Source organism: Protopterus annectens, chromosome 6.part0 (genome assembly GCF_019279795.1).
Source record: "Protopterus annectens isolate FY-2018-M chromosome 6.part0, PAN1.0, whole genome shotgun sequence".
Taxonomy (NCBI): domain Eukaryota; kingdom Metazoa; phylum Chordata; order Ceratodontiformes; family Protopteridae; genus Protopterus; species Protopterus annectens.
In genome coordinates this window covers 1,987,614,024-1,987,636,955 of record NC_056737.1, presented here as the reverse complement: position 1 = coordinate 1,987,636,955, position 22,932 = coordinate 1,987,614,024, and positions in this window count along the sequence as shown.

Sequence of the window (22,932 nt, the reverse complement as noted above, 5' to 3'; positions counted from 1 at the left end):
TAGCTTCAGTGCCATTTTGAAGGTGCAGCCAGAGAGTTAACATTTATGTGCATGACAGCTAGTTTAATAAGTTAAAGTTACTTAACCTCATTTATGATGTGTTTGCATGTAATAAAGCTGCTTGAACAAGAACCCAAATGTTCGCCTGTTTCATCCTGACCTTGCGACTAAGCGACACTAAGGTTTTTTAAGTACGTCATTATAAGACAATCTGTTTGTGAGGTGATTGGTGTTTGTGAGGAATATAGAGTGGGTATTCTTGACAACCTTGTTTTTATGTAAGATTTTTGCCTGCGATGAAATTGTGTATTTGCATCTCTCACATAATGTATTTTCTTTAATAATAAACTGGTTGCCAGAAAAGATGGGACACTTGCTACATTGCCTTAAGATGCCCATATCCATCAAGCTGGCCACAGAGACATTTGGAAATTGCACATCCATGTTGTCCAGTCCTGTAGTAGGGTGGGCTGTTTAGGATAAGGATTGGACTAGGGTGGGCTGTTTAGAATTAAGGACTGGATTTTAACAGGAGTCTGCTAGGGTAGTTTCCTTGGGTTAAGGGCAAGATTTTATATAGTGCTAGGATATGGTAGTGCTATTCAATGCACACACTAGCTGTTCTAAGCTTAATTCCACACAATGTCACTCTGCTTAACAGGTTTTGGACCTAATCCTAACTTTAAAGGGAAATGTTATTGTCTTGACTGCTGTGCAGTTTGCAGCTCTGTGCAAATTTGCCTGATTTATAGCACAGAGCAAAAACACCTTCTGCCACAAAATGGATGATCCTGGAATTTTTAATGTAAAAGCATTGCAAATGCAGCTCTCAAGTGCAAATTAAACATAAAAGAATTACCAAACAACTAAGTCCCTAAGTGGCTAATTCACTCTCCTGTGAGGCAATTTGGAGGCAAACAGAATTAGAAAAGCCAACAAATTACTTTTTTTGTCACAAAATTAAATAAGTATTTAAAATGTTCAAAAACAATAGTGATCATAGTATAAAGCAAGTACAAGTGCAGTAAATCAAGAAAATATTCTTATCTTAGCTTGAATTGCTCTGGATGCACTTGAGACATTTGAAAAATGTAGCTGAGCTCTGTGTAGTGCGCATAGAGCCTTGCAAATTTTCTTGATTTATAGCAGAGAAAAAAAAGCTTAAAAGTGACTCCTATGCCTTCTGGCTAATGGAAGACCACAATCTAAGCTCCCTGGAGTGCTTCGTGTCTAGAGAAATCAGGTAAACACCTTCTGCCACAAGATGGGTAATCCTGGAATTTCTTAATTTAAAAGCACAGCAAGTGCAGATTAAACAACAAACAACTACCAAACAACAAAGTCCCTGGCTATTTTGCCCTTCTGTAAGGTGATTTGCAGGCAAACAGATTAAAAAAGCCACAGAAAAGTTACTATTTTTGCCGCTAAATTTAATAAATGCTTTTAAAAATGCTCAAAAAGATTAGTGATCACAGTATAAAGCAAGTACAAGTGCAGTAAATCAAGAAAATGTTCTTCTCTTAGCTTGGATGGTACTGATGGTACTGAATGCGGTTGAAACATTTGAAAAGTGTATCTCAGCTCTGTGTAGTAAGCACAGAGCCTTGTAAACTTTCCTGATTTATTCATTTGTCAAATGCACCCTATCAGGAATGTACTGTTATGGAGATGATGTAGTTATGGTGAGGTATCTGCATGTTGACCACTTGAATACCATAACCAGTCCACTCATGCATCCACTGGCCACCTTGCAATTTTTTCAGCTGCTTTCTGCTTCACGGCATCCCTCCACAAGCATTGTTGAATAATGTCAGGCCAAATTATTCAAGCTGCTGACCACCATAAATGCAATTCCATTAGAATCTGCAGCATGTCCACCATCAGTTTGCGTAGTGGCCATGCTGTAATATCATTGCCTCCAATATGCATTACCAAAATGCTGGCTGCCATGCCTTTACCATGTCTTGTCCTCAGTAGGGGAATGAGCCCAACCCACTATGGTCCTCATCCACTCAATGTTAACACTCTCATGTTCCATTACAGGTCTACTCCCAATGCTTTCATCACTCTGATCACTGTCCAAAGTACATATGAATGTCCACATATACACACTTTTATGCAGATTCCATACCCTCCTTCAGAAATAGCAATAAACAGTGAAATCATGCAATAATCAATGAAATTGTGCAATATGTGGTCTGTTACTCCCTATGCATCACACCACACAGACACCAGAGACACACACACACACACACACACACACACCAGGACAGACTGGACACAGTCTAAGTGAAAGGGATCCAAGGTACCAGAGAAGGGAAGAGCAAAGCCCACCTCTTTATTTGTGCTATGATGGCAAATGGGACCAAGTGACAGCCCCACCTGCTATAGCATGCACATCCTTCTCACTGAGATGAGGTCTCCTGGGGGATACCCGGAGTTGGTTCTGTCTGTCTGTGCAATTCCCCATTACAGGCCACCACACACACACACACACACACACACACACACACACACACACACACACACACACACACACACACACACACACACACACACACACACACACACACACACACACACACACACACACACACACACACACACACACACACACACAATGTACTGGAGAACAGCAGATCAAAGCCCACCTCTCCACTTGTGCTGTGATGGTACATGGAACTGAGTGACAGTCCCACCTGATATGGTATGCACATCCACTGCACCAAGATAGAGTCTCCATGGGGATACCCAATGTTGGTGCTGTGTATCTCTGCAGTTTTCTGTTACAAGTCACACCATGCAGACAAAGAGTCTGACAGCCAATGTACTGGTAAGGGCAGAACAAAGCCCACCTATCCACGGAGACAGTGATTGGGAATATAGGACTGGATGAGAGTGGAGAGATAGAGAGTCAGGAAGATGGTTGATGTAAAATTGAATGAGCCAAGAGAAACTGGGGTATTAGGATTTGGTGATGAAATTCTTGCCACTGCAGGTTTCTTAGGGAACTGCAGTGGTGGGTGTTGTAAGGTAGGTTGGAGGCAAAATGAGCTATTTTGTTATAGGTAAGTTCTAGTTTAGTGAGAAGATTTGATTAAAGGTGTGTGAGAATAGGGGCTGCATAGAGCAGTGTGGGGAGTAGAAGGGCTTATACAAGGGAGAGTCTGGAAGCATTTGTAAGGTATTTATTATGTCTGTAAAGCAGGCCTAGTTTTTGAATGGTCTTTTTAATGGACTGCTGAGTGTGTAGATCGAGTTTGAGATGGTCAGTGATAATAACTCCTAGGAGTTTAGTGTGAGGTTCAGGAGAAATGGTCATATTATTCAGGGAGGAGACAGAGAAGGAAGTTTTGTGATGCTGAATGGTAGTAGGAAGACATGAGGAGTTTAGTTTTCTTAGAGTTCAGTAGTAATTGGTGGGAAGTAAGCCATATTTCAACAGAGTGTAAGGTTTCTTGGGTGAGGGTATGAAGGTGTGTGATATTGTCAGCAGGAGATGATTCTGGAATCATAAGCATTTTGAGTAACAGTAGAGAGTGGACAAGAAGAATGGAGGTCATTAATAAAGATGTTGAAAAGTAGGGGACCAAGGATGGAGCCTTGGGGCACCCCAGTTTGTACTGGTAGAAAGGGAGAGTAATTAGATTGCCATTTCACAGCCTGGAATCTATTTGAGAGGTAACTGGAGAACCAAGATATTGCAGAGTTAGAGAGGTTAAGAGACGCGAGTTTGGGTAGTAGGAGTCTATGAGAAACAGTATGCAAACTGTGAAGCCTGCTTTAATATGGCTTAATTTCTAGACTTATGCAAAGAGAATACTGTATTTTTGTACATTTAAATGATACTAGATCTAAGAACTCCTCCTGAGATACCTGAACACACACATATGTATCTCTTTCTATAGTTACTTATGTAATTAATTTATAACTCTATTAATATGGTCTGCGAAGAATACTATAATGATCACTAGAACCATACCTCTCAGATGTCCAGATTTTCGCAGAATATCCAGATTTTTGCCTCATATTTTTGGCCTGTTTTGTATAAAATTATGGTTTTCTGGCAAATCATTGAGGGCTGAAGTTAGAAAATAATGACAGATGTTTGTGTTTCAGACTTCATATCCTTCAGAAAAGTCATGTTAATGCAAAACCTGTTACTCTATCAACTTTCGAAGTTTGTAAGGGCAATATTTAAAAGGTGTCCCTATTTTCCTATTTTTGGGGCTTTGTCCCCCCATTATTTGTGGCTTTGTCCAGATATCTTGCTCTAAGAGGTTGAGAGGTATGACTAGAACTAATATAAAATAAATTTCATCTGGTAAATAAACATGCAATTTTAATTCTGACCACTAGGTGTCACTTAAGCATTTGTGGTATCTTTGGATTGAAGTCTTTATGATTTAATTCTAACTGGACACATTTTTAACATGTTATAACTGGTAGATTTACACCTATAATATATGTATTTTGACATATAATTACCATATACTGTATTAATTTGTGTCTGCAATGTTCCAGCTAGATTTGTTATTAATAATCCTGACTATTTACCTTTTTAATTTCTGTGTGCTGTAATAGATGTCTGCCTTCTAAATTTGTGTCTTAAATATCCTTTAAATATTTATGTGCTGTAATAGTAGAAGTACTTTTACTAAAACCTATGCTTTCTGTATTTCAGATATTATGTAAGGTGCACTGTATTTTGTAAATGAATTAACAAATTAAGCCTGACCTGTTATGTCTTGAGAACTATTACTACTTATTCTTTAAAACTAATGACTGAATAATGTGAAGGGTGATGTAGTAATGCTGTCAGAAATGTATGATGTAATAAGCCTGCTATAAATGCTTCTATCACTTTATTCTTAAAACTAATGACTGAATAATGTGAAGTAATGCTGTACTGAGTATGAATGTTATATTCTGAAATCTGCTTGAAATGTATTATATTGAACACATAACTGAGTATGAAAGTCATATTCTACACCTTGATTGAAATTTACATTAAAGTGATACGTATTTATATTGAACATCTAAAATAGCTGTGTATAAATGTTATATTTTGGAAACTAATTAATCTAATACTAAAGGAATACCTTTTCTGCCAGCGTTACCTGAACACAGATAAAAACATAAAATGAAATCTGGTAATGTTATATTCTGGAAACTAAACTATTAGTGAAGGGATACCTTTTTCTGCCAGTATTATCTGAACACAGATAAAAGCATAAACTGAAAACTAATACTGTTGCTTTAACTCTAATCTGTATAAATGCACATTTATTATATATAATTGTAACTTCAAAAAGTATAGATAACTGAAACACATTTAAACTGAAAGCTAGTACTGTTATACAATTATTTAACTCTAATTTGCACAAATGCACATCTGTTATATATACATTTTAACTTTAAAGAATTTAGATAACAAGCACATTTACCCCAGGATTCATCAAGCTCTGCACAGTGTGCAGGAATAGTACAAGAGCTGCTGCATGCAATATGGCTGACGAGCGATCCAGGAACGAGCTCCCAGGACATGCAAGAGTGCTCCTACACTATTCCTGCACGGACACCACTGCTTTATGCTAATTACCCCATTTGCAGGTGAAAACAATGCAAATGAAGTGAATTAGCAATCCAGGAAGCAGGCAGGCATCTGTGAAGGAATAGTGTAACCTGCAAAAATGTATTCGGTTACTAACCGAATACATTTCTGCAAATTACAAAACGGAGGCATGACAGCTCCAAAGAAAGCATGTATTCAATGGAGTAGGCATGCCAATGGCTAAATATATTACCATTGGCATGATAAATAGTTGCAAAATTATAAAAAATAACTTTTATTTATTTTTTTTTTTTGGCGTAGGGCAGCGATGTGCAAACAGGATTGTCCCGAAAATAAGAAAAAAAGTTGGAAATAAGCTTTTAAACCCAAATCAGCATTTTGCCATGATAGTCAATGGTATGCATAAGACAACAATACCAGTGAGTAGTGGCTGCTAAGAGGGAAGGCTGAGTGTGAGTGTGGTGACTATGAATTAGCATTCTGTTTTATGCAAATGAGGGGACTGATACTGAATCACAGATTTCGTCTCAGTATTAGTTTGCACCCAACCGTGTAGGTGCAGCAATACAACAGTGCAAGTCTAAGAGCTAAATGACTTCATAAGGGGATGTGTCATGCTTGCTGTAAGCTCATTGGAGCTCTGTGGCCTGTGTTTCCCATAGCTAAGCAAAGCTAAGGAAGGGTGTGTGTCTAAGGCTGTATTGCCTTACACCATGAAATGCAAAACGTGGTCATGTCCAGGCAGGGCCATTTCTGCTTGAAAGAGCTTACATTAGCTATACTGGTGTGCAGCAGGCCTAAAAAAAAAAAAAAAAGCCAGAGAAAATAGCCGAACTGTTTACATTTGAGCACTGGGTACGTGTGGAGCACCACGTGGCTTAAACAGGGAGGAAGTGGAAAGGGGAAACAGCAGTAAGAAGCCAATCAAGGAGAACTAGCATAGCTGGCAGGTGGAATGTATCAGAATCAGCCAATTACACATGCAGCAACCCAGCATACTAATATAAACTATGCGAACACCCTACAGACTGTTTTTTCCCACAAACTCTACACCACTGGTGTACACGGTCGGGGGATTTGTAACTGGCAAAAATAACTAAATATGTTAGGGGCTGCTGCTGCTTTACTCCATCAATATGTGCTAGAGACTAAGGGTGGTGAGGAGGAGAATGCTGACAACTGACCCACAGTGAGAAGGAGGAGAAGAGTGTACAGACCCAGGGTAACCTACCAGGGCCTACATGTGCTGGAGATAGCAGAGCACTATAGGGTGGACAGGGACATTCTACAGCAAATCGTTGTGCTGTGTTGGCCACTCCTTACACACAGAACTAATAGAGGGGAACCCATCCCAGTGGTACCAAGGAATGTGTAGGCTTAAGAATAACAGCCACAGGTACCTTTTAAAGGCCAACTGGGGATATCATGAGGATCTCACAGGCATCAGCATCCAGGGTACTCCACCAGTTCCTGGATGCCATGTCAGCACATGCCAGTGAGCACATATATTTCCTCAACACCCATGAGGCATTTACCAGCAATATGCATCTCTTCCACCAAATAGCTCAATACCCTGAGGTAGTGGGTGCTATAGACTGCACTCACATACACATCAAAGCACCACCTGGAAAGTGGGGTAGGGTTTACATAAACCGCAAGGGCTTCCCCTCCATCAACTCCCAGGTCGTGTGCGATGCCCAGGGCATTATCCTAAATGTGTGGGCTGGCAGCCCTGGAAGCTATCACAACTCCCACATCTGGCATATGACACAGCTGTACCAGTCATTTGCCAGTGGGGATATACCATATGGCCACCTAGTGGGGGATGCTGGTTATGCACTGGAGCCGTAGCAGATGACACCCCTCAGAAATGCACATACACCCGAACAAGAACTCCATAATGAGGCACACACACAAACCAGAATCATAATAGAGCATGTCTTTGGGATGCTCAAGTCAAGGTTCCGCTGCCTGGACATATTTATTTATTTATTTATTTATTTATTTATTTCAGTTTGATGACCGGGGAGGTCCACTGGACTCAGGAAGCCCATTTTCAGTGGAGGCCGGGGAGAAAAGCTCCACATTACAATAGTGTATTCATAGTTACAATCATAGTAAAAAAAAAAAACACAATTGCGACCCCTAACTGGGAAAAGCCGAAAGACACAACAACAACACAACAAAAAATTTGTGCCAGAGAACAAAATAAATTCTTTGGTTACATAGTATCAAAATATTTAGGATGGCATTATATAGTGTAGGTACAGATAAATCATAGTAAAGAAATCATGGTTAAAATTGTATTTTAAGCTAAAGAACAGGAATAAGTTCCTTGATTATAAGACATCTGAAATTTAGGAAGGCAGAGGAAACTGAGATGTGAGGGGGGAAAAGATTAAGAAGAGAATGAGAGCAAAAAGTGGTAGAGGTTATCTGTGGGTTGTACAGTTGTGATATTTACATTACTTACATTTAAGTTAAGTTAGGTGTGTGCTCAGAGTTAGACAAGAGTTTAAGGGGAGAAAAAAGTATTAGGCTATGTGGGGAGAGAACAGTTGCATTTCCTGTTAGATGAAAGGTATGAGTGTAGCAGAGTTTTAAAGGTTTCAAAGCTTTCACAAGTCCTTAGAGAGAATGGCAGAGAATTCCATTTTTTATCTAATGAAAATTATAGCAGAAGCTGACCAGCAGGACGATTGGGTTTGCAGACAGTGATTAGGTTTTGGTGGGTAGATCTCAGAGTTCTCAAAGGGGTGTAAGGTTGGAGGATATTGGTTAGAGCTGGGCACTTAGTAGGTTGAAAAATTAGTCTGTGGGTTGTAGTAATTTGGAGATAGTCTAGATGGTTGGGGAGTTCAAGCCAATTTAACAAATGAAGGGTGGTACAATGACAGGAGGAGAATTTGGCTTTGGTGGCAAATTTAGAAATCTTATTATAACAGACTTACAGTTTAGAGGAGAGAGAGGCAGATAAATTTGTTAGAAGAGGACAGCCATACAAGAGTGATGGGAGTAGATAGGTAGTGGCAAGAGTTTGTCTGGTGGGAGGGGAAAGAAAGTGGATGTTTCTGTATAGCATACCAAGTTTTGCATGAGTTTTCTTAGTGTTTTGCTGAATGTGAGTGTCGAATTTTAGGTGTTCATCAATAGTTACCCCAAGTAGTTTAACGAAGGGAACAACATCTATGGCAGTGTTGTTTTGGCTATTAATTTGGAATGAATTTTTATCAAGAGGGGAAGCTTTTGAAGGAGAGAATAACAGTATTTTGGATTTGTTGGCATTTAGTGAGAGGTGGTTTTGGAGCATCCATTTTTCAGTGGAGGAGAAAGTACTTTGGGTCACTGCTTGTAGCTCAGAGAGGTTGGAGGCGTAGCAGGCTAAAGCTGAATTGTCTGCATATTGTATAATTTTGGTATTGGGTATGGCTTTGTGGAAGTCATTAATAAAGATGTTGAACAACATTGGACCAAGTATGGATCCCTGAGGTACCACAGTGGGGGTAGGAAGGAAGGTTGAGGTGCCTTTCCCCCATTTCACTGCTTGAGACCTGTCAGAAGGGTAGCTTGAGAACCAGGATAAAGAATTCTGGGAGAGATGGAGGCTAGAAAGGTGGTTTAAGAGGTGGGTGTGGGAGATAGTATTGAATGCTTTGGACAGATTGAGTAGAACTGTAGAAACAATTTTACCAGAGTCACGGGCAAGATTTACTGTGTCTAAAAAAGAGAGAAGGGTGGTGATAGTACTATGGCCAGGTCGGAAACCATGTTGGGTTGGAGTAATTAGTTGGTGACTGGCTAGGAATGGCATAAGCTGTAGGTGGATGTATTTTTCTAGGAGTTTTGAGATTGGGGAGAGGATAGCTATGGGGCAGAAATTAGAGATGCTATTGTCTTTCCCCTCTTTATGGAGAGGTAGGATAAAGGCAGCATGCCATAATTTGGGCACAAATGATTCCTGCATGGATCTATTGATCAAAATGCTGATGGGGAGAGCAATACTGTCTGTGGCTATTTTTAGGAAAAAAGATGGGATATTGTCAGGGGCATTGGAGCATGGTTTTAATTTAGAGAGTAATTATTTTATGTGGGAGGTAGAGATGGGTTTAAGTTCAAATATTGGGGGGATTGGGGGCAGAGGGTTGTGTAAGGGGTGTGGAGGATTGGATAGGTTGAGGGGATGGGTTGTTGTTAGGGAAGGTCTTGGTCAGCTTTGCTATGGAGTTGGTAAAGAAGGAGTTGAATAGGGAGGCTATTTCAGAATCAGATTTGCCAGAGTCAGGGCAGGGGTTATTTTTGGTGCCTGGTTTGAGAAAAGAATTAATGGAATTCCAGAAATGTTTGGGGTTATTTGATTGGTTAGACTGGAGTTTAATATAGTAGGACTTTTTTTATCTCTGATGAGTTGTTTTTTAACGAGGTTGTGAAGTTGTTTATATATAAGAAGAGTTTCTGGCTGCTTATTTTGGTGGTATGTTTTCCAGGATTTATCTCTTTGTAGCATAAGTTTTTTGGTGTCGTTGGTTAGCCAAGGGGTGGTCTTGGTTTTTACCCTTCTTGTTCTTGGTGGAGCTAAGGAGTTGAGGATGCTTAAGAAGGCTGAGTTGAAGAATTCTACGGAATTGTCAAATGGTAGAGTTTTTAGGGAGTTCCAGTTTGTTTGTTTTAGGGTGTCATCAGAGAAGGTTGTGGGGTTAACGTTTGTGAGGTTATGAGTGTGGGTATATTGGTGTAGGTGAGGAGAGGAGTGGGTAGCTCTGTGGATGAAAGATGGCAAGTGGTCTCCCATAGGGTCAGGAATAATGCCAGAGTTTATGACTTTATCAGGGTGGGATACTAGGTTCCAGTCTAGAGTGGTACCTGGGGGGTTATTTTGTTGGGTCTGGTGATGGCGTTAGTTGGGTATGGTTATATAAATTTATGGATATGGTGGGATTTGTGTTGTTGATTTTATTCCAGTCGATATTTACATCTCTAAGTATGAAGATCTCTAACTTAATATTGGTAGAGGTCTAGAGGAGGATTTCTTTAAGAGTGGTGATGTTATTACCAGAAGGGGATGTAGAGGGCAATGATACAAATGCTTTTGTGGTTATTTATCCGATGGAGCCTTGCAGTACTCTCCAGCTACATGTACACAAATGTTCATAGTATGTGCCATGCTACACAATATGATCTTGCGGAAACAGCTGCAGCAGGAACAGCACAGGGCAAGGCCACACAGCCCTCCACCATTGCCAAGGCCATCACACACACACAGAGACTTGGAGGAACAACTACCTGAGCCTGCACATGTAGACAGAAAGAGGCGTGCCCAGTATGCCCAGGCTTTAGCAAAGAGACAACGCATAGCACATACACTGACACGGTAGGGACCCAGGGAATGACACCTCTCTCTGTCTTACACATACAGTAAAAGGGATGCCAAAGATGACACTACCTGTGCTTTACCATGTATAGGGAGTGTACTATGTGCATCTGACATAGTCAGCCCTCCAGCACCATCCGCAATACCAGCACAGACACAAGGTAAGTCAGTCTTCCTATCAATTGCCAAATGGAGTAGTGTGTTCTGATAGTTGTATCTATGGTATGGATATGAGCATGCAATGGAATCGAGTGGATGAATGGGATGCCAGCAGATAGTGGACACCTATATGGGCAGCATGACATCCATAACAAATACTGCTGTCAACATACTAGGCAGTACTAGACAAGGTGACAAATACCACTGCAGTACATGTCGTGGCCCAAATGTGTGTCTATAGGACACACACATGCTTGTTAGTGCAGCTCACATACCCACCACCAGCCTCAGCCAGCAGAACAGGTGTAGATGACCATAAAGAAAGGCTGGGCTAAGGCCAGCAGTTGATGGCAGTGGTTAACAGCCCCTCTCCAGACCTACACAGACAGACTACAACAGGTTTGGCAGTTGTATGTCCGTTCTGAAGGGTAAGAAGTCTGAAACTGAAATGTAGGTCAAGAAAACCTAAGGTATGTACACTACTGATATGCCTCCAGTCTGCATGATAGGTCAGAATACAAAATGAAATGGAAGCCAACAGGGTACCTGAAATACCAGTAAAGTCATAACAAATGTTTAAAGCTGTCAGGTGTGCCCCCCTCCCAATCCCATGTAGAAATGTAATAACATGTAAGTGTGAGGTGTAATAACAGTGGAGCACAGATTACCCGAGCTGGCCCAATCTACAGACTAAATTGCTGCATGTGTACAATATGCAGGGGATCCTTGTGTTAGGTTGTCGTGTGTTCAATATTGTGTGGAAGTGGTCAGGTTGTAGGCCTGGAGGGCTGTGTGTTGGTGGCCTGTGGGCAGTAATGTGGATGACAGGGCCATGTTCTGACAACTGCAGTGCCAACCACAGTGCTTCTCAGCAATAACCATGTCAGCAGTCCATACTCACTGTCCAGATGTCAATATCTGTCACCATCTAAAATATGAACATGCCATGAATGTGGGCCCAGATATACACACAGTACACAGGTGGAAGTACTCTAGACAGAGTGCATAAAATTTAACTGTCAACTGCACACAACTTTGGAATTGTCCATACAGGTTAGCAGCACATTAGTTGTCTGTGTAGTATGGAATACCGATGTAGTCTGGACAATCACTGGCAGACCACAAAAGGCACAGTTATGAAGTAATGAGAGAATGCCTATGTCCCCGCACAATGCAGCGTAAGGGGAATGTCCCAGGTATCTCTGTGAGTCAGCTGCAAGAAGCTTCCATATCGCCATCAGGCACAGGTTTATCACAGGTCATATCCCTGCTGTTGGGAATGAGTATAGTATAAGCCCACTTCTGTATGGGAATACCCACAGAATGCAGCATGCTGAAGAAGTGTCTTATGCAAGTGTGTCCCTGGCTGTAAGCAGCACCCTGCATGCATCTGGACCAATGGGTCAATATGTACAGGAACTATTGCCATTAACACCTCAAACACTTACCCTGTCACCCCAGGTGAATCCACTGGCTCACAGCCTGGGAATGTAGGAGTGACAGAATGCACTGGCCTGCTGCAGATGGCCGGCATCACTACCAAATGGCCTACAGTCCTCTGTCAAAGGCCTGTGCCTCATCCTTAATGCCAATGTATGGTGTCTCATGGGGTCCCAAATAGCAAACTAACACAGTCAACAGAACACAAATGCAAGGCCATATTGACAATCCCAGTAGCATACCCCCCATGTCTTACTGCATGAACTGGGGGCCAATCCATAAATACCGGTGGGATGAAGGGCCAACTATAGGGATACTTCCCAGATATTGCTTGCATAATGTTAGCACGAGGATAGAATAACAGATTGGGGGCTGTAGATGCATGGACATCACGGAGTGTATGAAGTCTGAAACTCTGATGCGTGCACATAATACCCCTGCCTGCAAACCCAGTAATGGGTGGCTACAAACCTGCCTGTAAACCACAATGTGAAGGGGAGGTGACCAGGTATATGAGCCCTGCCTCTGGGTAACCTGGGTGAATCTGTACAGCTGAGAGGTAAGGCCACAGCAGGATATGGCCATTCTGTTAAGTTGATATATGTACAACAAGGGGATCCTCAGCCACCATACTATCAAGGTGCTGGACCTTTTACACATTCCCATCAGCAAGTGTCTGTAGCTATCCCTCCAGAATGGCAGGAGTGTGCAAGAATGTGTAGGCTGTGGACCACGATACTGGACTCAGCTTCATTCATCTTGTATTTCCCAGTAAATAACTGTGAGCAAATAATTATATCTGTCAGTAGTCGATGACATAATACATCATAGTGTAAAACACTACATATGTCTGAATATCTCTGCTAACACCAACCATGTAACACAAGCAGCACAGACAGCAATAGTTACTGTATCCCCCTATCTGTCGCCTATTGTGATGCCATATATTCAACCTATCTACAGATATCCTGCAGAAACAGGTTGCTATCTGTAGGTTGAGAACAACAAGCCATGGACTGGAGTAGAACCCTACCTGGAATGGATTCACACACTCAATACAGAAGGGCATATTGAACATGCTCCTACACTTAGAGAAATGAAGCCCATGTCTGACAACACAGTGGACTATACATATCTGTCATTTGCAGATGTCTGTGCACACACACCAAATTGTACACCATTTATGCTTCACACATACATTGGACAGGAATACTTACACATATGCAAGGCCAACACACTATAATATGTCAAACATACACACACAGAGATGTAGAGAAGAGAGAGACAGGCAGTGACAGATAAAATGCCATTATAAGGCCTGTCCCACACACTACACATCCAATTGACCGATATCACATGATGTGCAGATGTCAATCACTGTATTCATTCCTTTTGGTAGCCCTCAGCCCTATAGTGTCTGTGGTGCTTGTGATAACTGTGTAACTCAATATTAAAAACCAGTATTCATGTAGCATTTGTATACTCAGTCCTGTCAAATGTAAAGTTGTGTGTGACTAAGTGTGTGTGTGTGTGTGTGTGTGTGTGTGTGTGTGTGTGTGTGTGTGTGTGTGTGTGTGTTTCCAGAAGAATGATTGATGGCCCATTGACACACACTGCACTTCCCATTGCCCATGTTACCACTCCTGCTGATGTCAGCCCCTTGAAATAACCCCTTTGGGCAAGTCTCAGTCCTATAAGCTCCATGTCACCTGCAATAACTGTGTAATACCATAATGTAGCAAGCTAGTTAGGTAGAAGTTCTAATCCTGGTCCTGGTAACTGGGAAAATGCATGTGTTTGTGTGTGAGAGTGTGTGGGTCTTTGTTGGCACCTGCTTTTGTAGTCATTAACACTTACTGCACTTCCCTCACCCCTCCTTTAGCACTGCTGCTGATGTCACTCACCTTCAAAGATGCCTTTGGACAGCTCTTTAACATATACCTGCCATAGCACTTGTGATAACTGTGTAATACCATAGTGTAGCAAGTTAGTTAGGTAGGAGTTCTAATCCTGGTCCTGGTAACTGTGAAAATGTGTATGTCTGTGTGTGAGAGTGTGTGGGTCTTTGTTGACACCTGCTTTTGTGGTCATTCACACTTACTGCACTTCTTTCACCTCTCCTTTAGCACTGCCTAGCACTGTTACTCACCTTCAAAGATGCCTTTGGACAGCTCTTCAACATGTAACTGTTATGGCACTTGTGATAACTGCGTAATACCATAGTGTAGCAAACTAGTTAGATAGGAGTTCTGATCCTATACCTAGCAACTGTAAAAATGTGTGTGTGAGTGTGGGAGTCTTTGTTGAAACCTGCTTTTGTGGTCATTCACACTTACTGCACTTCCTTCACCCCTCCTTTAGCACTGCAGCTGATGTCACTCACCTTCAAAGATGCCTTTGGACAGTTCTCCAACATATAACTGCGTGGTGCTTGCGATAACTGCTTAATACCATAGGGTAACAAACGAGTTAGGTAGGAGTTCTAATCCTGGTCCTAGCAACTTTGAAAATGAGTGTGTGAGTCTTTGTTGACATCTGCTTTTGTGGTCATTCACACTTACTGCACTTCCCTCACCACTCCTTTAGCACTGCAGCTGATGTCACTCACCGTCAAAGATGCCTTTGGACAGCTCTTCAACATATAACTGCCGTGACACTTGTAATAACTGTGTAACACTGTAGTACCAATGCATAGCTAGGTAGGGGTTTGAAACTCAGCACTGGCAAGTGTGTGTGTGTGTGTGTGTGTGTGTGTGTGTGTGTGTGTGTGTGTGTGTGCGTGCGTGCGTGCGTGCGTGTGTGTGTGTGTGTGTGTGTGTGTGTGTGTCATCAGTATCCTGGGTGGGTGTTGTTGTGATTGTTGTTACTGTTGTGAATAACAGGATCCATTGCAGCATGAGTTTTGCTACATTTTCATATTGAGGACCCATATGTCCCAATGTCACATTACAAGGCCAACAGTTGTCAAACAACGTAGAGGTTGTTGTACTTAATACGCAGCCATACATTTATATATAGGCAACTATTATAATACTCAGAGACCTCTCTCTATCCACAGATCATACACAAACACGCTTGGCTCTTTCTCTCTTCCTGTCTTTCTTTCCCTCTGTCTGTCTCTCACCCCCTCTTTGGTAGATGTGGAAAAATGCATCTGTTTTGCATAGGTAGCAGCTTGACTTTGGTAGGTAATGCCCATGATCAGCCGATGGCCTGTGCATGAATTGGAGTTCTCCCACTTGCTATTTGCATGTGGAACACCTGAGGTATCATTCCTATTGCCAATTGCATGGAAACACACCTTATATGTAAGCAGTGCAAGTGGGTGTTGGCCCTTCTCCCTCACTGTGAGCAGGACTTCATGTGGGTGTGTGACAAACAGCATCACAGACGGTAGTTGGAAATACCTCTTACAACAAACACTGTGGAGACAGGTCAAAAAACTGGAGGGGGATGTTCCAGACATGGGCACAGAATGTAAGTATTGCTGTTCTACATTTCAAGTAATGTTGGTTTAACAGGGATTGTGTGGAGATGGCTGTTGTGCATGATTTAAAGTCTGGCATGACAGTGTTACGTGGTTGGGAAAACTGTCACATGTAGGGCTATCTGCAGACTGGCCAGAGTTTGGAGCCTGAGATATGGTGTGTTACTCACACATTTTTGGTTCTCATAAATGCAGTAGCATACTCTGATTATTGTACTCAGGAAATGGTAACATCCATGTGTGGTACTGACTTCATATTCCTCAGAAGAGATATGCCACAACAAACCCTGTTAAACCAGCAATATTCTGTTTATAACTGTAATATGTCAATATTGGACCTGTGTTTGCGCCTTTGTCCCCCCAGTCTGTCACCCTTTGTTCATATGTCATACAGTAAGAGGTGGATATGCACAGTATAACATTATTTAATGACATAATTCCTGATATCAAGCCAGTGATATATCAGACTGCCAGACATGTAATGTAAAGGAGGCTTAATAGTTGTGGACAAAACCTGGATATTCTGTGGTAGTTTGTACAGTAGTAAGGTCTGTGTACTTATGGTGATTGTTGACAGAATGTCTGTATTATGTAGCAGTGTATTGTGATCATGTTATTTGGCCTGTGTACAGACTGGGGTAGATGTCAGTGTTCTTGGTCCTGTTCTATCTGACAGTGCATGCTGCTCCAGTTTCTGATACCCTATCAGTCTATATGTTTGTAGGGCCAGACTGAGACATGTCCCATACCACAGACATTCATCAGACTGCACTGTGAATTGGGCCAGTATGTGTAGGGTTAGTGTATGAGTGGCAAACATGATGATGACTTTTGTTCACACAGGCATTGACTGTACTATTACTTAGGCTTACCATTATGTGACTGTGACTATGTTGGGATTATTTGTGGGTATGTACTTTCACATCGGTGTCTTTTACCCCATGCTGTTACATGCCTGTAATGCCTGCTATATTTGCAATTACATGTGTATTCCCCCATAAGTAAATTGGGTTAGTGTTGCAGCAGTCTGCCTGTAGTGTAGACAGTGCTTGGCGACATGCCTAGTAGCTCAGTGTATTTACCCTAGTGTGATGTTATGTCCAGATATTTGTCAGATGTACTGTTGCCTGGCAACCATACATGTTGTGTATTTCTGACAAAGCAGTGGCCTGGTGTAAAGATGTATGTCACTAAAAAGTGTGAAATATGTGGCTTGGGATCTCTGCTCCTCCAGTTAATATGTGTTAGAACAGACAGGAGAGTGTGAATGCATCAACTGTGTGAGCTTATCCAGTCCAGTATTCCTGATATATTCCCATTTTCATGGCTCTAAACATCCCCTTTGCCAGGCTTGTTCCACATTTCTTGCACTAAGGCATTCTGTGTATACCTCCTGACTGAACAGATTGTTTCAGACTGTCCATGTTTATTGCTCATAACCCTTCTGTATTCCATAGGATCATTACTGTGATTTGTGTGGTACTTCACTATGATGATTTTATGATGTCTGTCAGTAACTGATGGCGTACATGTCAGTTTCAGAATAGCCTTCCTTCACAACATGTATGTTGACACAACAACTGTCACTGCAGCAACATTCTACATTTATAACTGCAGTACATAGATTATGTTCCCTTGCACTAACAGGTTGAGAGTTATGGTGCTGAGGTATGATTCCACTTCATGTCATGTGCCTGTGTTATATATACATACATTATATATATATATATATATATATATATATATATATATATATATATATATATATATATATACATACATAAATACATACATATAGTCATATATATATATATATATATATATATATATATATATATAGGGAGAGAGACAGAGAGAGTGAAATATAGAAATACATACAAATATATATGTATAGATATATATAGATATATGTGTGTATGAATATATATATATATATATATATATATATATATATATATATATATATATATCCTTTCATGTGTAAACATGAGTGTTGTGTATACCTTCTCAGATGTATCCCACCATATTAATCTGAGATGTATATATTTACATATAAGAACATGACTGATTCAACACCTTTTTCACTTACAAGTACTAAACAATTGTAGTAGTCAGAGTAGTTGTTCACCACTATTCAGTATGTGTACTGAATTATATATTTGAAAAACAACAGACATCTTCACAGTTCAAATGGCTTAGTGGTTAACTGCAGAGACTATAATGTACAGGGTCCTTAGTTCAAGACCTGCAAAGGCTATTTATTTTGTTGCTATGCAGAACAAGGACGGTTGGATACAGAGTGGTTAAAGCAGTTTTGAGCAGCTTTAAGTGGGTTTGCGTGGGTTTGTGCGACAGTAAGCAGTGCTAATGTATGGTTAAACATATAGGTGCTTACACCATGTAGGCTTCGCTTACCAGTGTGCAAATCTGCTTAGCATTTATATTTAAGTAATGCTTACACCTGCTAAGCATAGCTCAGCCCTGGTAACCATTGATTACATTCACGTCTGATAAAATAGCAGGGTAATGACATCTTTAATTAGTGTATTTGATTCCATGTACATAACATGCTTCTATGTGCTGTCATTACTGTAGCAAGGAGTGTGAGTATACTGTATGGAACACCTGAGTATACATGGGTAGTGTCACAATCTTTTCTCTTTGTATGTGTTTCCTACTTGGGTAGTATTCCAGGTTATATGCAGTCACATATGCATGTATTGTATCATTACATTAGCACTTTTAACAGTGCTTTTCCAAGTAAAAGTAGAATGCAGATTGTAGTACTGGAACCATAGACCCCTTCATGCAAACCTGGACTCTGTGTACTGACTATCGTGTTCTTGGTGTTTGACCTGTATATTTTCATGCATCTCCTATTAGATATTGATCTGATATGTTGATATTAACTGTAGACTACTATGTTTATAAGACATGTCATGGAGGACTGCTATCATGTAGTAATGGCATACCTATCAGTTTCAGATGTCTATCTCTCAAAATATTCACCCTAACACATAACCTGTTGGCTAGCTACTTTCTGTCTGTCCTCTGTACAGCTGTGCAGATGTCAGGTATTCATCTTGCTGCTTACAGGTAATCTCTGATTGACTGACACTTGCATGTTTGCCCAGCTGTCTTATGAATGCCACAGCTAGGAAACCCCACTCTGTATGTACCACATGCCATGGATACCTCAAGCAGACTACCACAGTCGACAGAACATGTTTGGGTACAGGTCCCTAACCCAGACACTGGCCATGTTATGCAATATATGTTGCATACATGTCAATTGGGCCACCTCACTGGCCCTCTTCAAGAGAAAAACAGAGGAGCGGATGTTGAATTTAACTGTCATCCTGGGGATCACTCATGTGGCATCAGTTGATAGATCGCCTGCTGACAAATGTCAGGTGTCACGGTAACAGTGTACTCACATGCCCTACTCTTGTCATCTCTCCATGGACATTAGGCTGGTACACACCTAGGAACATATACACTTATGGACCTCAGTACTGAGAAATGTGTGTGTATTATTGAGTATAACAGTGTTTGTTTGTTTGTAGACTTTTAGCTGAAAATCCTCTGAGGGCCTTCTCACACACTACACCCCCCATTGCTATACTTAGAAATGGCTGCTGCTGTAATTCACATTAAATTTACCTTGTTACACTCTTCACCCTATGGGCTACATGGAGCTTGCAGTAACAGCATAACACTGTTCTACAAATGGGTAGATAGGCGTGGATTACCCTCTGCGTCCTAGCAAATGTGGGTATATGTGTGTGTGTGTGTGTGTGTGTGTGTGTGTGTGTGTGTGTGTGTGTGTATGTGTGTGCAATTGTATGTGACTGTGCATATTTGTATGAGACAGCATTCTGAGACCACATTCTCTGAATACAATAAACCTTGCCATACATTATAAGGGATGGTGATGTTGCTGACATTAGGAGAGCCATTACAAACCCTCACCCTACTATCCCTGTGGCATGTGCAATAAATGCATATCCATGTAGTAGCACTGATTAGATATACAAGGGTTTGTATTGTAGTCTTGGTCAATGTGTGATTGTGGGTATGTCAGAGCATTATCATGGGTTTCAGTGAGTACGATATCCAATGTGGGTGCTAGGTATACTGTCTTTACACTATGTTACCCCCAGTACATGTCCCAAGGTCCACTGTATGAGGACCGCTGTAGCCATCAACCATACAGGTAACTGATTACACTATCCAGCCCAATGATGCATTTGCTGTGTGCAAAATCCCCCTAATAGTATTGACTCACTGACAAGGTAGTTAGCACTGCTAAACCCAGGTCTGTCAAATGCATCTATGACTGCATGTGTTTGTCAATGTGTATATGACAGTATGTCATACTATGTATTGTTCATTAACGCCCAGTACATCCCCATTACCATACTATACAAGGCCTGGTGATGTTCTTCACTTAACAGGAAACTGGGGACATACCTCATTGTAAAAGCTCTGTGGTGTGTGCAATTAAGGCCAAACACATTAGCAGCAATAAATACCTAGGTAGGGGTTCTACTCTCAGTGTTGCAAAGTAAGTGTGTGTATATGTGAAGGGATCTACTTCAGTCTGCAGAAAGTATATGTCCCAGGAGATCATTTGTCTGAGACCAAACTGGCAAAAGGTAACATTTCAAAGGAATCATCTTGTGGAAATTCATTCCATCAAAACTAGTAGTAGATATGTAAATACCCTCTTCCCCACTGTACAGCTGTATAGCGATACTGGAGTTGGTATATAAATAATTTTCTTGGGTGGCAAAAGCCAGGGTACCTTTTTTGGCTAGGCTTATATAGGCCATAGGGCCAATAGCCTAGTACCTACCTATGAACCTATGAACCTATATATAGTTGGGTGTGCTTGTTGTGGGCACAGCCACCCACATTGGGGTTACTGTTGTCCATATCCCCCCGCTTAGTCTGTTGTTATACTGTACAGTATATGTTAACAGGTTAAGTATTTTTTAATCACAATATGTGGTGTTCTATGCCACCCCACACCCTCCAAAGTGGGGGGCTGTGCCACCCACACCAGCACACCTATGGTTACCAAATCCAGGATTGCACTACATTTGGGAAGAGAACATTTACTTTGCTAGTACCATCATCAATAACATTAAACTGGCTGACTGATTATGTACTGATCTGATGTTTTGGCTATTTGGTCTTGGAGGAATTACACAGGGCAAAATGAGTTCACTGCAAAATTAAGTACATCCATGTGTACAGTATTCTCTGTGTATTACATCAACACCAAAGCCTGTGTGTGTGTGTGTGTGTGTGTGTGTGTGTGTGTGTGTGTGTGTGTGTGTGTGTGTGTGTGTGTTATTCACAAACATTTGGTGTGTGTCACCCAATAAACTTACCATTGTCCACTGTAGAAGAGCTGCTGACACCAGCCACCATGCACTCACCTGTATACACCCCTAAAACCTATCAGCCATGTGGCACATGCAGTAACTGTTATACAGACCTGTTACTTGTGTTCAGCTGTACCCAGGATATGACACAGTCAATGTGTCTCCACAGTGCCATACCCCTTGTAGGAAAGGGCAGCAGACCAGCATCCTGCTAACAAATTGACACCTACAGCACAAACAGAATACATTATGGAGACCACAATCAGTCAGTTTAATAACAGCTATAATGCATCATGGCTGGACAGCTACACACCCTGACATGTAAGCATTAAACATCCCAGCTGAAAACAAGTTAAACAGCATTACATTGCTAAACCATAGCACATTCACCCTGTGCATCAGGACTATGTTAGCATCTCCCTGCATCGATGGTATGGATGACAGGGATGTGGCACAGGTATCATCATATGCATAGGGTGTGTGGTGGGTTTGCCAGAGGCCTAGGCTGAGCTGTTTGGTTGACATCATGTGTGTGTGTTAGGGTTTTTTTTAACAATTGGGCTGCGCAGATGTGGTGTGTGTAGTAATGAGGTGCCCTAGCTGTGTTGGTGATGTGTGTGTGTGTGTGTGTGTGTGTGTGTGTGTGTGTGTGTATGCACACAGTTCTGCCATGTGGCTGCCCTATACAGGAGTTTGTTGGACAACTGCAGATCATACATGGCAGTGTGTACAGTTCACTATCTCCAGCCACGGACATAGGAGCTGTGCCTGCCAGGAGTTCCATGGGCACTACCAGGTAGAAGCCCAGATATGGTACTCTCCCCTGATGATGACAATTGTCCACTGGATCTGCATCCTTGTTGGGACTGGCCAGGGCCACGTGCACATGGCCTGCTGCATTGTGGTGTGGTCAGCATCCCCACTGCAGTGCTGGGGCTGGTACTGTCACTACAGGAGCAGCTGTGAGTTGTTACATATCCACGTATACTTTCACCTGTTGGTGTTGCTGACCTATATCCACTTGGATGACGCCCTACTCCCACCACATGCTCCAACACAGACACTGCACATTCGAGGATTCCCACCATCTCACCCAACGGTCTATCCAGGACGTCTGCAAAATAACAGAGGGCACCTGCAAGATCATGGATGTTGTCAAGTACAGCAGAATGAGTAGCCCTCTGGAGCATCAGACTCTGTTTGGTATAACATTCCATACATGCCTGTGCCTCCATGATGGCCCAAAACATGCGTCTGGTGACTCCTGCTGTGGCACTTCTGCCAGGGGCATGATGGCCAGCAGCCATCCTAAGAGCACCCCTGTACATCTGCCTGTGTGGTACCTCGACGGTCATCTGGCTATGGCTGCTGTGTACAGACACACTTGCCATAGTCCCCACACTGTCCTCTCCCATGCCACCACCCGCCAACTGTCCCTCATCTATGGACACTGGTGATGGGGTATGTATGGGCATTGTGACTGTGTGCTGGGATGGGGTGGATAAAAGTG